The sequence below is a fragment of the Venturia canescens genome, chromosome 6 (assembly GCF_019457755.1).
Source record: "Venturia canescens isolate UGA chromosome 6, ASM1945775v1, whole genome shotgun sequence".
NCBI classification, from domain to species: domain Eukaryota; kingdom Metazoa; phylum Arthropoda; class Insecta; order Hymenoptera; family Ichneumonidae; genus Venturia; species Venturia canescens.
In genome coordinates, this window is record NC_057426.1 from 11422004 (window position 1) to 11436624 (window position 14621).

The window sequence follows — 14621 nt, forward strand, 5'->3', positions numbered from 1 at the left end:
AATATAAATGTATACAATAGTATATAGCTATGTATATATTTATATTGGCAACATCAGGAATCGATATAGATGGCGGCGCGTTGGCGTATGGGAGAGGCGCAAGAGAATAACGCGCGAAGGCATGATTTATTCGGGAAATGAGTTTTCTCGACAGCCCGGCTAACTCGCTCTCCAGTTGGCCTCGCATACGTGCCCCTCTCGCTCGTTTTCTCACTCAAACTTTCTGTCTTTCTTTCTATTTCTCTCTGGCTCTCTGTTACCCCGGACACGAACAGTGATTTTTCTCGCTACCGACAGTGTTTATCTCGTGCGCTCTCTACGGCACGGATGGATCTGCATTTGGCGGGTGGGAATAAAAATTGAAAATCATTTTCCAACATTTTAAAAAATTTTTCTATCTTCTTTTTGGCCCCTGCGCCTTTCCCGACTCGTTCAATCTGCAGCGATACGTTTCATTACTGTGCAGCAAGTGCGAATGGAAAAAAGCATTCGTGGCGATGGCATATATCTTTCGAGCGAAAACAAAAATGTTTTTCGACCCCCGAGTCCCCCGCACTCTCTTCTTGCTCCCCAACGCTTTCCTAGATATACCGACGACTCGGGTGAAAAGGTACGGTCCAGGCGATAACATCTCTGCCTTATTTTTTTTTCTCGTTACGTAAGCACGTATGCCGTGAGAACTTTGGTGCGACGTCGTTGCACACACCTCGAAGGAAAGGCGCATAAATCGCAGCTTCCTCGCGAGGCCCTCCGGCGACAATTCAAAAATACTTTTCCTTTTTCCATTGGTTGACCGTTTATACGAGAGCGAATATATATATGCACGTGTTGAATACGCGGCATTGTGAAGAAAGGTTCGGAGTGCAGCATTAATCGAGGTTGAAAAAAATAAGCTCGTTAAATTTTCTCTCAGGCTATCGGTGGCTCGATCGTCTTGAATTTAACCGGAGTTCAACCGAGTGCATTGCTCAGTCGATCTGTACGTACACAGGCGAAGCCCCGGAGTGCATATCAGAGAAATGAGAGTTTAGAGTCTCTCGTTTGAGTCATGAAATTCCACTATTCCGTCGGTCTCTTATCTCTCCTTCTCTCTCTCTCTCTTGTGTGGTCTCGCATGTGCAGAGACCTGTACGCGTACATATATAGACGCCTGTCATTAAAGTCAACGTTCTATATTTCGTAGTTCGCAGGATGGAATAAAGGATAATGGAATAATGGTGCCTAATTACCGGGGAGGCGGTACGGTAAATCAATGCTCGAATTGTAAGCATCACCGCGTTTTGCCTCGAGGGATCGCGTCGGATCGCGTCAAGCTTCTGCTCTTTCGCCTCCTCCTTTTCCCCTCTAGCACGTTTTCTCTCTCCCTCCTCTTTCCTGCACGTCCTTGTTCCATCTTCATACACCTGACAATTTGCGTAATTCGTACCGAGTCCCCTCCCTCCCCCGTGTCATAAGGCTCACGTAGAACCGAGGCACAGGGCGAAAGAGAGAAAGAGAGAGAAAGGGCGGATTAAGGAAAATTCTCGTCATTTAAGTTCTGTATTACTTTGGGATCGCACTCGCGCGTGGTTGCTGGCATTTCGATCGGTAAAAGCGCGATGACAAAAGCGTGCACCCTGGCACACGGGAATATCCCCGAGGAGTATATATAAACGTGTTTGCCATTCATAATCCAAGTGGCTGGCTGAAAATCATGCACCGCGTATCCCGCCCACTAACACCAGCAAACGGAGAGGGAGAGTAATTTGCTTCGGGTTAAAGAGTCGTTCGATCGATATAATACTCTCGTGGGATCGGCCAGATAGCGGGTCGGTGGAGAACCGGGTCGCTGCTGCCCGTGGACCACCGGAAGACCACGAAAACCGTACCTAGGGGCCTCTCGAGTAAGCCTTCATATACGCAGTGTTCTAGGTTTAACGGTTAATAATGCGAATTGTGTAGTTGCGCACTAAATAACCCGGGTGAAAATCTGCTCTTGTACTGTTTATCACATCGAATCCTCTTCGAACAAGTTATAAATTATTGAATTTGATATGAACTCGCATTTTTATGGCGCCTCGAAACGCTTGGAATTGTGGCAAAAATACGAGGCATCAATTTCAAGAGCCATCGAATTTCTTATGCAAGAGTCATGAATAGCAATTTCTTGTGTTTCCGGAGTACGAGGCTACGAGATCCAAGCCTGGGGAGTAAAGTATGCGGTAGCGTGATGTGAACGCATGCTTCTATGACCGCATTTCAGAAATTGTGGTAATTCTTCAGGCCCCCCAAGGAGATCGAATTATCACGGACGAAAAATTGCGGCTTTTGTTCAACGGCGGCGTTTCATCGTAAACTCATTATTACACTTGAATAGCCAGAATTTCTGGTTTTGGTAGTCTGCGCCCGATCGCGGTGCAAAGTATATATACGCCCATGAATGAAGCTGTAGAATGAAACTCCATTGAAAATATTGCTGCGTAAATAAAAAATAAAACAAGCTCGAATTAGTTTGAGAATAAGCAAAGCTTTCATTATATTAAGCAACGGAGGTGGAACAGCCGGTACGCCGATACTCAACTATACATTAAATTCTTATCTCTCTGGGGAGAGACGAAAGAGAACGCGGGGCGAACGCCCGCGACTATAATACCTCGAGACGATGAAAGAGGAAAGGGATCTCGTCGTGTGTTGGTACAGCCTCGATTATCTACGCGTTCGTTGTGCGAAATAACAATTATCTCATGAACCGCTTATCGGAAGTATCGATCGTGTACATAGTCACAAGGGAGAGAAGGGCTAATAAAGTCGGACGTGCCGGCGGGTGTACCGCTTTACCGCGGAGCAGAATGTCGGGAGAATTATGCACGAGCTGTACATTTTCACGGGAGTCAGGAGCAGGGGCTGAGATTAAGCTATAGCCACGCGGTAATAAACCAGACTCTGTAAGATTCTTCATTGTGGGACGATGCTTTGGAAGTTGGAGCGACTTTTATTACTTAAATTCCACATATATAAAAGAGGTTTGATGATGTGCTTCAATAAACTGCGTATACGCGCAGACTTGGAGTTATAAAATGCTCAATTTTATTGTATCATTTTTAGTTACCGATGGGGGGAAAGTTTGATTGAAACGTCACTGACCGAACCGTTGATTAACCGCGTAGCGAGCGGTCATTTGAATGCGGCGAGCGATACTTTTCATGCTTCTGAAAATGCTCATGCGAAAGAGGATTTGTGTAGTCAAAATGGATGGACGTGAGCGTTTCACATTTTGTTCGGTGGAGAGCATGGACGCGCGAGAGGAGATCGAGAAACTCCGAGGGAAGAGAAGAGCACGTTCGTGAACGGGGAGCACGTATACCTATTTCGGGGGAGCGAGATAAAATCGTGGGGTGGTTCGGAAAGGAAAGGTTGAGAGGAAGGAATATAACGGAGGTTTCATCGGATAGCTGGCGTCGGGGGACTTTCCCAACCTCATTTGAGACGTTCCAAACAATGGCGAGATCTCTCGCTCGCTCTCTCTCTCTCTCTCTCTCTCTCGAATACGTACGCGCGCATACACAGACACCTTGTTCTTCATCATTTACCTCGAAGCCTCGTTATCCAGCCATTCCCTGGGAAATGAACATCTCCGATATTGACTCCATTGAGAACGGGCCCCGGCTCGTTGCCGAGGTTATTTGAGAATATGTGTTTAACGATAAACGCGACGCTCGTACGGGCGGAACGTTAGCGCCGAGCCGCATTGAAAATCCTCTCGTTTCTCCATCGCCTCCTCTCTCTCTCTCTCTCTTTCTCTCTCTCCTATTTCCCGATATTAAGGACCGGTTTGTCACAGTATGCATTTAACGAGAAGATATTCTCAATTGAATGTTTTATTTTTTGCAAAAAACACAAACACGTTGACCGAAAGTCCCAAGCAAAGTGGCTGCTTGCGCGCTAATCCGTGAAACGGTGTTTCTGACACGCTGCAACGATCACACCGGAGTTTTAACCGCGAGTATCATGTTAAACTCTCTCTACGGAAGGAAATACGACGTACAAAGTGCTTTGAAAATTGCACTTCAGACCTGAGCAAGATTTATTACATGGATTACGAAGAACCTAAACGAAACATTTTTCTGGTTATTCTTCACAAATACCTTACGGATGAATACTAAAAACCTTCGTAATTCAGTTACAAGTATCCATGCTAAGGAATTCGTGCAGTCGGCATTAAGAATACTGTGGCGTGTCGCGCACAAACTGCTGTCCATCAGGCTATTAGATTCTCTAGAAACAGAGCGACCAATTCGTTTCATGCAAATACATTTTTTAAACGGATCACTCGTGTAACGAAGAATAAAATATTCCACGACAGGAAAGTTTTGAGGTGTAATTGAAAAAAAAAAAAAAAAAAAAAATGCTTCAATTGGACGACGCCGTCTCGGCTTCCTTTGAAAAAAAAACCGCTCGCACAACGCCCTGTCATTACGAGAGGAGAATGTTTGAAATATCTCGACCAAAATATCTGCGGTACTTAAAGTGAATATTGTAATAACGATCGAACACCAGATTGAATGGAAAATGTTCTGGTAGACGTGAAAATTAATTCGATAATGGTGATTATTGGGGCGAGCGAGGGGGATAATTTTCGGTATGCATTCAGCCGGCGTGAGCGTGGTGATGAGAAAAAAAAAAGAAAATCTTTTGGAGTAGAATACCCCTCGGGAAATTACCTAATGGATATTCCCAACGCAAGCCCCAAACGGAGAGATGCAGGCTTGATTCGGTGCAAAATGTGGATTGAAACAGCGGTGCAAAAGGGAAGAAAGAAGAGGGGAAAAATGCATGAACGCGCGCGGCCACGCAACAAAAACGAAAAAGCAGGGGAATGGAGTAACAAACGAGTGAGAATTTTCTGCTAATGGAGTGTTACACCGCGCCGCACGTACACGCAGAAACCATGGCCGACACACACGCGCGTCTTGGAGTTTCGGCTCGCAGCAGGGACCAGTGTTTTTTCGTCCTGCCTATATATCCATGACCTTTTGATTGGCAAATTTATGGATATGTATACGAGCGCGATATAAAGTTCTTTACCAAGTAATTCGAACGTTCGCGTTGAAGGAACGCAAAAAGAGGAAAGCTCGATTCGTAAAAATATCGTAATTGTGAAGATGGAACGCCGGTGAAAAAGTCTCGTAGGAAAAAGAGCAGGGCAGGGCAGAACAAAAGGAACGATGAAAAAAAAGAAAAGAAAAGAAAAAAAGTGAGAGAGAAACTGACGCAGGAAGCTGGCGCGTCACGGTGAATGGGAGAGATATCGAGGGGTTCGGATACGTAGAGAAAAATATAAGCTACGCTTCGGAAGAAAAAGGACGGTGGGGGCGGCTGGAGAGAAGGAATAAAAGTTTCGGAGCAGTGTTTTGACGCGTCTGTCCCGTCCGTAACGGCGTACCGATCGAAAGAAACGGTTCGCGCGCGATGTGCGAGTCAAACAGAAATTCGACGTCGGTGCGAGCTCGGATAGACAAGTTTTTGTTCGGCCGTAGTTTGGCGTCGAGAAGCTTTGTGTATCTATCTATATAAGTGGCGATGCGAAAAATTCGAAAAGCTATTCGTATCGACTGAAGCACGGTCATTTAATCGCTATCCTTATGAGGGAATCTTATCCTCGGCGAAAGATCGCCGGTCGGATTGATTTACGCCCGGGCTCGCACTATGCGTGGCATATATGAAAGCGTTATTTTTATAGTCCTGTGGTACGTGACGGCGATACCGCGCGTGAGAAAAACGGGAGATAACGACGGGAGGAAAGGAAGAAAGAAAAAATGTAGTTGCGTCGGTATAACTGCTGCAAAAGCGCGTCAGGCGATACAACAAAACAAAGAGATTTAAATAAAAGAAAAAACGCCGGAGCGGGGAGGGGGAGAGTATGCGGTTAATTGCATTTGACGCCAGACAACCGTCTCTTATTCGCTCGTTAAAAAAACCATCACGAGCAAGCCCGGCGAGACTCTTTCCCGAGACTTTGCGCGCGGCGTACTCCCCTCGCTGAATTATTTTACGAGGAAAAATATGAAGCAGCTCTTGGGCGCGGATAGAGCCGAGATCTGCCGAGCAGAAGAGTCTCGTTAAAGTTGGACCGTCTTGGATAATAATTTCTTGGCTAACGGGTAAGAGGATGAAGGGAGGGGGGATGATACGCGTGGCATTGAGAGAAGGAGGGAGGCGAGCGCGTCGACCGATGCACTTGCCGCCTGAGAGAAAAAATAATAAACGGACGGGAGAAACCGGCTTTATTTCCGCTCTTCTTCGCAGCCCGTTTCTCCAGGCGTTTACACGCAATTCGCGCGACGACTTTTGCCCGTTTACCTTGATACACACCGCGGCGAGATCACCTTCGAGAACCGATGAATTTTTGCCTTTTTTATATTTCTTCTTTTCTTTCCACGGTGCACTCGAGCGTTCTTCCAGATTCGCGATCCTCGCGCGAATGTGGAACACCTGCTCTAATTCCTCGCATCTAAAATACACGCCAACTCGTTTCGCGTCCCGCCTCTTCATACTTTTCTCGGTATATATCGACGAATCGCGCACCAATGCTCCCCGGATCTATACAAAAGCCATCGTTACGGATTCGGAAAGGCGCAAATTATGTGAACGGGCTTTCGGGAAAAGCCTGCGGCGTCTTTCAACTACCACGGGACTTGTTACCGAGTTCGTGACGCTGCGGCGTTATCGAGAGCCGCCCTACGAAACTTGGCAGAAGCGGACAAACCGCAGGTAACGCATATACGTGTATACACACGTGAAACCTCCGCGCAAATGTTAAGTAAACGGGGCTCCGCGAGAGCGAGAAGGAAGAGAGGAAACAGAGACGGAGGCGCAGGGACAGAGAGAGAACATTCGGGCAGAGACATCGAGTGGACGTGCCAAAAGCTCGGAGGAGGAGGTGCGAGAGAATAGTTGTTGTTCACCGCGCGGATATGCGGTAGTACAGCGTCGTGTCGTCGGTACCGCGGCATCGCCGCGTGTGCTTTTTGGCAAGGCGAAACTCCCTCCAAAGAGACAAACGTACAACTACGACAGCGAGCAAGAGATCGTGAGGAAGTGGCCGGGAAAGACTGAGAGATAACGCGGAAGTTGAGTTGCCGGCTCGCGCGAGAAAACGACCGACGCGTCTTTTCATCCGCCACTTTGACTTCCGCAATCTCCTCCGACTCTTGGACCCAATCTTTCGATGCGTACCGGAGATTAATCGTCATCGATATTTTTTTTTTTCTCATATCCTCCCAACCCTTTTTGGCACGTTATTCAAAACGATAATTTATTCTTATTCATATAAGAGAATATTCTGTATCGAAACTTTATCGTTATGCAGTTGAATAAGGGGGGGGGGGGGATAAAAGATACGACGAAACCAACTTTTTCGACACAGTCGTATATCTTTCCGTTTGTTTTTCATCGAAAACATGGAAAAATTGCTATTGACTTTCGCTCTAAAATTATCCTTCTATCCTTCTTCGTTTCAATATGAATTTTTGTTACGACGCTGAAGTTTCCAACGTTGGAGTCCAACGAAATGAATGAAAATAATATGATTTATCCATGAGTTTTTTATTTCAGGAATCATAATTGTGTAGATTGAAAAAATACAAAGTACAAATTCGACTGGAAATAAATTGGAGAATTACTGGAATTATTGGACAGTTTTTTAGATCATTTCGTTGGACTCCAACGTTGGAAACTTCAGCGTCATTTTTTGTTTGTAGTATTATCAATGTGCTGTGATGATTTATTTCGATTTCTACGTTCAATAATTACGATTTTTTGCTTCTCCTCTCATGGCGACATGAAACTTTGCTTCATCTGAACAATTACATTCGTCCATATGAATATTTTCACTACTCAACGTTCTATGACTACTTTATGATGATTAAATTGAAGTCTAAATTATTAATAAAATTAATAAAAACTTGCATTTTGAGGATATTTTTATCACAAGAATGTAATAAAATGCTTTAAAAATATCACAAAAGATCAAATTTATACTTCAACTCTGCTAGTCAATGATTGACTCCGACACTTTAAATACACATAACCTAGGCAACATTTTTCATGTGCGAAAGAAAGTTTATATCGGTGTAAAGGCACAGAGAAAAAAATGGTCAATTCGTAAAAAAAAAACGAAGCTGGTAGACGAATCAAAGCACGTGAGTCAGTCTCAAAAACAAATTTGCGATTCCCGACTTTGCCCAAAGTTCAATCGCAGCCGTTACCAGCAGTCCAACGTAATGATTGACATTCGTTCAAAAACTAAAGTTTTTTCATGTTTTCTTTCTTAAAAGCCCCGTAGTAAGCTAATGTTTTTTTTTAAACAAATGGAATCTGTGATAAATTTTGTTCGCGATATAGAAACTTTTCCGAAGCTACCGTAAAACTTTTTCACAATTAATATTATTGCGAGTTCTCCCACAAGATGCCGTGTTGAAGATTCAAAATAGTGAATGAAATAATAATTCCAAATTTTGCCCCGGAACTGTGCTTATCGTTATCAGGGGACCTCGAACTTTCATTTGCCGCAAAAAAAGTGAATCTTCACCGTACTTTACCGAGCGGCCGAACTACTTTAACGTTCTCGTGCGATTTTTTATTATAAAAAGTTTCAAAAAATTGAACGATAATGTCGGAAGCGCTCGCTGGAAGCGCTCGACAATAATGTCGAGCGCTTCCAGCGATCTGCTCATTCTTAAATATTATTCGTAATCGATAAGAATAATAAATTTACTTCGTATATGCATTCAAAGCGCAATTCGATAGAAGAAATCTCTGGAAGCCAGCATGCGTCTCTGCGTGACGTAGTGGTCGGTGAGAGATGCTTCAACGTAATAGCTCCGACAAACGAATCCAAATAGCAATAATTTCATTGAACGCAGCTTTATAGTTGGAGCGAATAAAAATTTTGTTCATTTTGTCCATGAGAAAATCGAATGGGCGCGATTCGATTTGAAAAGCCAAAAAAAAAAAAAACGAGCGATTCGAAAGCTTAATGGCGATTGGTTTTTTTTTTGTTTTTTTATTATACTTTCCTGAAACATCGTTTTTTATGTCGAGCTTGTTATCGAGTGCATCGGGTGCGTATATTTCCGAAGGAATTTCCATCATTCGATGCGTGTTGAAAACGGTGAAAATAACGATTTTATAAGAGACCGACGGGGACGAGTGAATATGAAATTATGAGAATCCCTTTGGTGTCTAAGCGGTAGCTTGAAAAAGAAAAAAAGCGAAAGAGATTGAGAGCGAATAGAGGGAAAGTAGAATGAGAAATGTGTGCGGTAGGAGGTAGAAGAGAGTGCGGCGTTAGTCCAAGTAGCTCTCGGCGCAAACAAGTCCGCTTCGAAAAATCCGAACCCCCCGTCAATCGTACAATCGCCCCTGTGGGGATTTGGCCCGCCTCCGCGCGGCTCGTATAAAATTGTGCCTCAGGATCGGAAGCCAGCCGGCACCTCGTCGCGGGGATGAGGTGCGGAGTAAACGCGGTGTTTTTTATCACGCATTCCCGAAACTTTCGACATTCGCCACCGACGGCGAGCACATTCTCCGCCCGGATCGGGACTCACCTCGCCTTTTAGCACTCTCGCGCCTTTCTACCGTTTTACACCCGCTCGTAGTGTGTTTCGAGCCTCGACATTTTTGTGGTACTTTGTTGCCGGTGAAGTCGCGATTTATCGCGATCCGGGGTAGTAAACGGGTCGAAAAAAATACTCAACCTATGAAAACAAGGGAGAGCGTGGGGCGGAGAAACACACAGCCGCGCGTGTACCGCAATCTTGTTCGTAGCGATACGCGAAAAATGTTTTCGCTAGATCGCGTATCTCAGATCATCCGTGTCGAATTCGCGGAGGACAAAAACGAGGGAAGATTTAACCGGAACGTGAGAACGCATAATTTCGCCTGCGATCCATGTCGATCGCGAAATTTGCGACAGTCTCAGTCCTCGTGCGGCGAGGGTGAAATAAGCCGCGGGGGTAAAATGAACTATCGAGAAGCAGCAGACTCGCAGGAAAAAAGTGGGCTGCGCTATTCCAAATGAAAATTACGTTTTCAACGAGTCGTCACAGCGGTTTCCGAGTACAGGACCGTCCCGAATTCTCTCAAAAAACAACGCGGCCGCAGGGGAAAAAGGAAGATCGTATTATTTTTCGATTTAACTTATTATGAAAATGATCGGACCCAGTTTTTTTTCGAGTAAAAATCGAAAGATCGGTATTTCAGCGAGAGGTGCGGCGGCTCTCGTTTTGCGTGTTCCTTCAATCTCGCCTCGGCTTGTCTCATACCAGACGCGTGGGATATGTGAAAAAGGAGGAGAAGGAGGAAAACGAGCGGTTGATCCTGTAGATCGCTTATCCTTAACTCCGGATATCGATGCACAAGCGGCGGGATGCAGAAGGGGATCTTGGAGATGGTTCGACGCGCTCATAATGCTCGTTCGATCCGCCGGTTGCTGCCGGGCTTTCTTTTTCTTCGGAGCAGATTCGCCATCCGCCCTCGTTTGCGAGCGGATAAATATGCTCGAGAGATAAGATCGGTTGCGCGGCTTTTCGTTCGTGGACGACGATCCACGCGAGATATACCGAGTCCGTCTCGAGGGATCCTCGCTCTATGCCCCCCTCCTCTTTTATCGTCCTTGTCCAGCGAAGAGGGAGGGAGAGAAATCGAGGAGTGTGTGTCCGGCTATTTCGTCGAATCCCGATAATCCTCGTGCATCGTAACACGTACGTATATAAAACGAATGCTGTCCTCTCCGAGTTGATCTTCGCCGTACGGTTGAAATATATTGTACGAGGTGTCGCTGGAGAAAAACGGCGTCGAGAGAGCTCCGTTTATATATTTATAACGTCAAAGACGCGCGAGGGAAGAAGAGAGATAAAAGTAAAACTGGAATGTCGAGACGCGAGACAACTGAACAGTCGAAATACAAATTGCTTACGGAAAATTCGGGGATATGAGGTAAACGAAGTTTGTGGGGGGACTGTCAGACCCGAAACGCCCCCCGTGTGTACAGATATATACGCCGCGGTGGAGCGCGCACGTTCGTCGTCGATGCGAGGAAGGCTTCGTCGAAGAAAAAGGGAGCGAGAGGCTGAGAATAAAAAAGTAAAAAGAAATGAAATCATGAGAAGAACCGACTGGCACTCCATTCAATGGATGAATGGGCGCATTGTTAGTGCACGCGGGAGAAGATACCGCAGAGAGGATCTCTGGTCTCGTGAGCGACCAACCAAATGGGCGGGTGCTTTCTAACGGGGGTATCGGACTTCTCTCTTCCTCCCTCTCACCGCTGGCGCAGCAGGAGCGTGTGTATTCCTGGCGTATACAGAGATCGAGCAGGGAGAGAAAAAGAGTGCGGTCTGGTTCCTGTTTCTTCGTCGCGCATGCATATATATACGTATAATTGTATATAAAACGAAAGGATACCGGCGGGGTGAAACGAGATCCCGGGGTAAAATGAATCGACCAAAAATCCAAATGGATTTGCTTCGATTACTCGGGTGTTTGCGCTGCTTCAAACCCAAGTGCGGCATCATATCGCCTTAGTTGAATACGAAGCTCAACAGAGATTCGTAAACTTGGCGCGAGTTGATCGAGTTTTTAAAATTACGGGCGAATATGATTGTTGCTTTTTCATTCGTCGTCATTTAGCTTCTCCGTTCCATTTGGCCCCAGCCTCTCCCGCCCGAGGAGGCTCTATATACGAGAGGCGAAACCGCTTCTCGAACCGTGGCATTTTACGAACTCGCGTTTCAAATGTCCGTCGGTGTGCGACGGTCGCGCGCGCACCGCAGCGTCGATCCGCCCTGCTGGCGTTGCCCGCAAAACGAATAGTGAAAAAACGAAGAAACAAAAAAAAGGAATCCGGAGAACGGAGACTCGCTAATGAAACTCGCTCGGTCTTTTTCTTGCTTGGTTGACCGCGCAAGTTGTACGCGGCACGACAGGTGAATTGTTATACATTACGAGTGAAGCCCGCGCGGTTTCTTGCCTCTGAACCCCAATTAAGACACCCATTGATTGAGGGAACTCGCCCTCCCCCCTCCTCGGCGCTACCCCTCTCTTTTCTTTCTATAAAATACGTGTCTGTAGTAAAACGAGTAATATACTATCTGTATAGGTACAATTGGGACGCGTATACGTATACTTGTGCAGACGCGGAGGTCTCGAATAAACGAACCACGCCCGGTTTTTCTTGGCTTCCCCAACGACGTCGAGAGCAGCAGCTCCGCGCGCGGCTAAGAGATCACGGTCCGAGTATATATAAGAGAAAAAGACGAAAAGCTTGTAGAGGCCACGAACAAGAACGTTGCCCGTCGCATTTTTATCCTATATAATACGAGGCGATATAATTTATCGTCCTTTTCTTCCTCAACTGACATTCTGATTGGACATTGCCATCGTTTATTTCTCACTCTTCCTCTTCCTCTCTCTCTTTCTCTCTCTCTCACTCTCCGAGCCTCCATTTCCTCTTTTATCTCGGGTTTAATTTCCCGAACGAGAGAGCGGTAGACTCTCGAGCTGCTCGTTCACCGTGATTTTGAGGAAGAAAAAATTTAAAACAAGAGCCAAACCTGAATGGGTGTACAAAACTAGGTGCTTAAAATTATTGTCGACAAGCTCAAACAACCGCGTGCTTCGTATACGCGTCTCCCTCCGTTTTCCAATTCGTTTCCTAACCAACCCGTATACTTAGCTTTACTCGTATATACGTTTATCCATGTTGTACGGTGGGTGCGAGTCTGTATACGCACGGAGAAAAGCAACTGAAACGGGACAACGATACATACCGCACTCACATAGTTTAAGCTCGGGCGTGTACGCGCGCCCAGCGCGCACGGTACAAAGTTTACTTTGATAAACTAATTCGCGTATACGCGAGTTACGAGCGAATAATTTTCGTCGAACTCGAGCGCCGGGGTATCCCATTTTTTTCTCCCATCCCAACTCGAGGTACGTACGAAACAGCGCGAATTTTCCAGGTAATACACACACGTTGTACATGTTTACGTGTATATATAGTTGAAGGAGAGCTGATTCGTTCGCGGTTGCTCGCCTGTAACCCCCTCATGGAAGCAAAGGAGTAGCTAATCGTGAGTTGGTTAAGTGAGCCCGGCCGCACAAAATTACCAACTTTTTCTTCCGTCGATCGCGCGTATGAGGAGAGACACGCGCGCGCGCACACGTTAGCACGGGACGCGGAAATGCGGATTCAAAAGTGGGTAATCCTATGCGCGGAGTAATCGAGTGCTGTTCGCACTCTTAATACCGAAATAGAGTGTTTCGATGAGCCCCCAATTCGAGTCACTTTTACTCTCGGAAATATGTTTCGTTTCGACAGAACAAAATGATAATAATAAAAAACAAAATAATCGAATAGCCTTTTAATATGACGCAACGAATGAAATCACTTGGTTCGAAATTGTGCTCGTTTCAATAGCGCATATTTTCTGCATTAAGCATACGCTTTCGAGACCGTGCACATATTGTTTTAAAGCTCATTACTCAATGGCCTCGATTGGCCTGTATTAATCAACGAACGAAATGTGCGACTGGATGACGATACATTTTCAACGTTTTTATTTGAAACAAGTACTCTGCGCTCGCATCTCGGTCCAAAATCCGATTTATTTGCGTCGAAAAAGTGATTGGGGGACGGGGGACGACGACGGAATATTTCCCAATCACAGTATTACAACTGGATCAATCATTTATTGTTATTCTCAAAGTAATTCAAACTCATTCTTTATTGTCAATTTGTTTTTCGAGATTACGTCTTTTTTACGGTTTGAACCCTTCAACGAGCAACACAAAACCAGAAGTGGAGTCATGAGCAGCGAGGATACTCTGATCCACGATGGCTTCTCTGTTTTATGACTCGGAGCCCCGGATGTATCGCACCATGTGTGTGTATGTGTGTGCGTACGTGTATGTGCCCGCGCGGTGGATGAGCAGCGGGACTGGAGATGAAACGGTGACCCAGCTCGACGCATAAACGGGGGTCCGGTGTGTGTTGAAATATTGCAAATTTTGTGCAGCGTTGTATATTCATTGAGTAAAGTATTTCAATGAGAATGAAAAAAAAAAAAAAAAAAAAAAAAAAGAAAACCCAGAAAAAAAAAATAAAAGTCTTTATTATTTTATCAAACTACTCTCTCGCATTCTGTGCAAGGTTTTACGAGAGAGCTCGTGCATGAGAATTTTAATCATTGGAGCTCGTATAACGGAAGTATGCGAGGCGACGAAGGTAAAAGTAGTGCGCGAAAAGATCGAGGTAGAAAGAGAGCAGGAGAGAAGCAAAGCGAGAGGATGAAAGATGCTTTTCTTTTTACGTAGTAAAAAAAAGTGTTCACTGGAGAGCGAGCGAAGAGCTATGACCGCGTGTGGAGGTTCGGAGGACAAGTACAATACGATGTAAAACAGGGAAATACAAATCGACCGTGGAGTTGTCGAGCGTATGCATAATTGCGCAAAAGTTGGCCCAAAAGTGGCAATCCTCGACAGTCGGAGGGGGGAATTCCTGAGGGCATTTTCCCCCACTTATGGAGGTTAGTTGAGAAAGAGCATACATAACGTTGAAACAATGGACAAGACACCTAAAC

The 14621-nt window shown here is 45.5% G+C and overlaps 1 protein-coding gene across 8 annotated transcripts in view; it reads right to left on the reverse strand.

Moving 5' to 3' along the window:
• The window catches only part of LOC122412002 (nephrin-like), a 142957-nt gene that overhangs the window by 53765 nt on the left and 74571 nt on the right, over positions 1-14621 (reverse strand). The gene's annotated exons all lie outside the window — the stretch shown is intronic.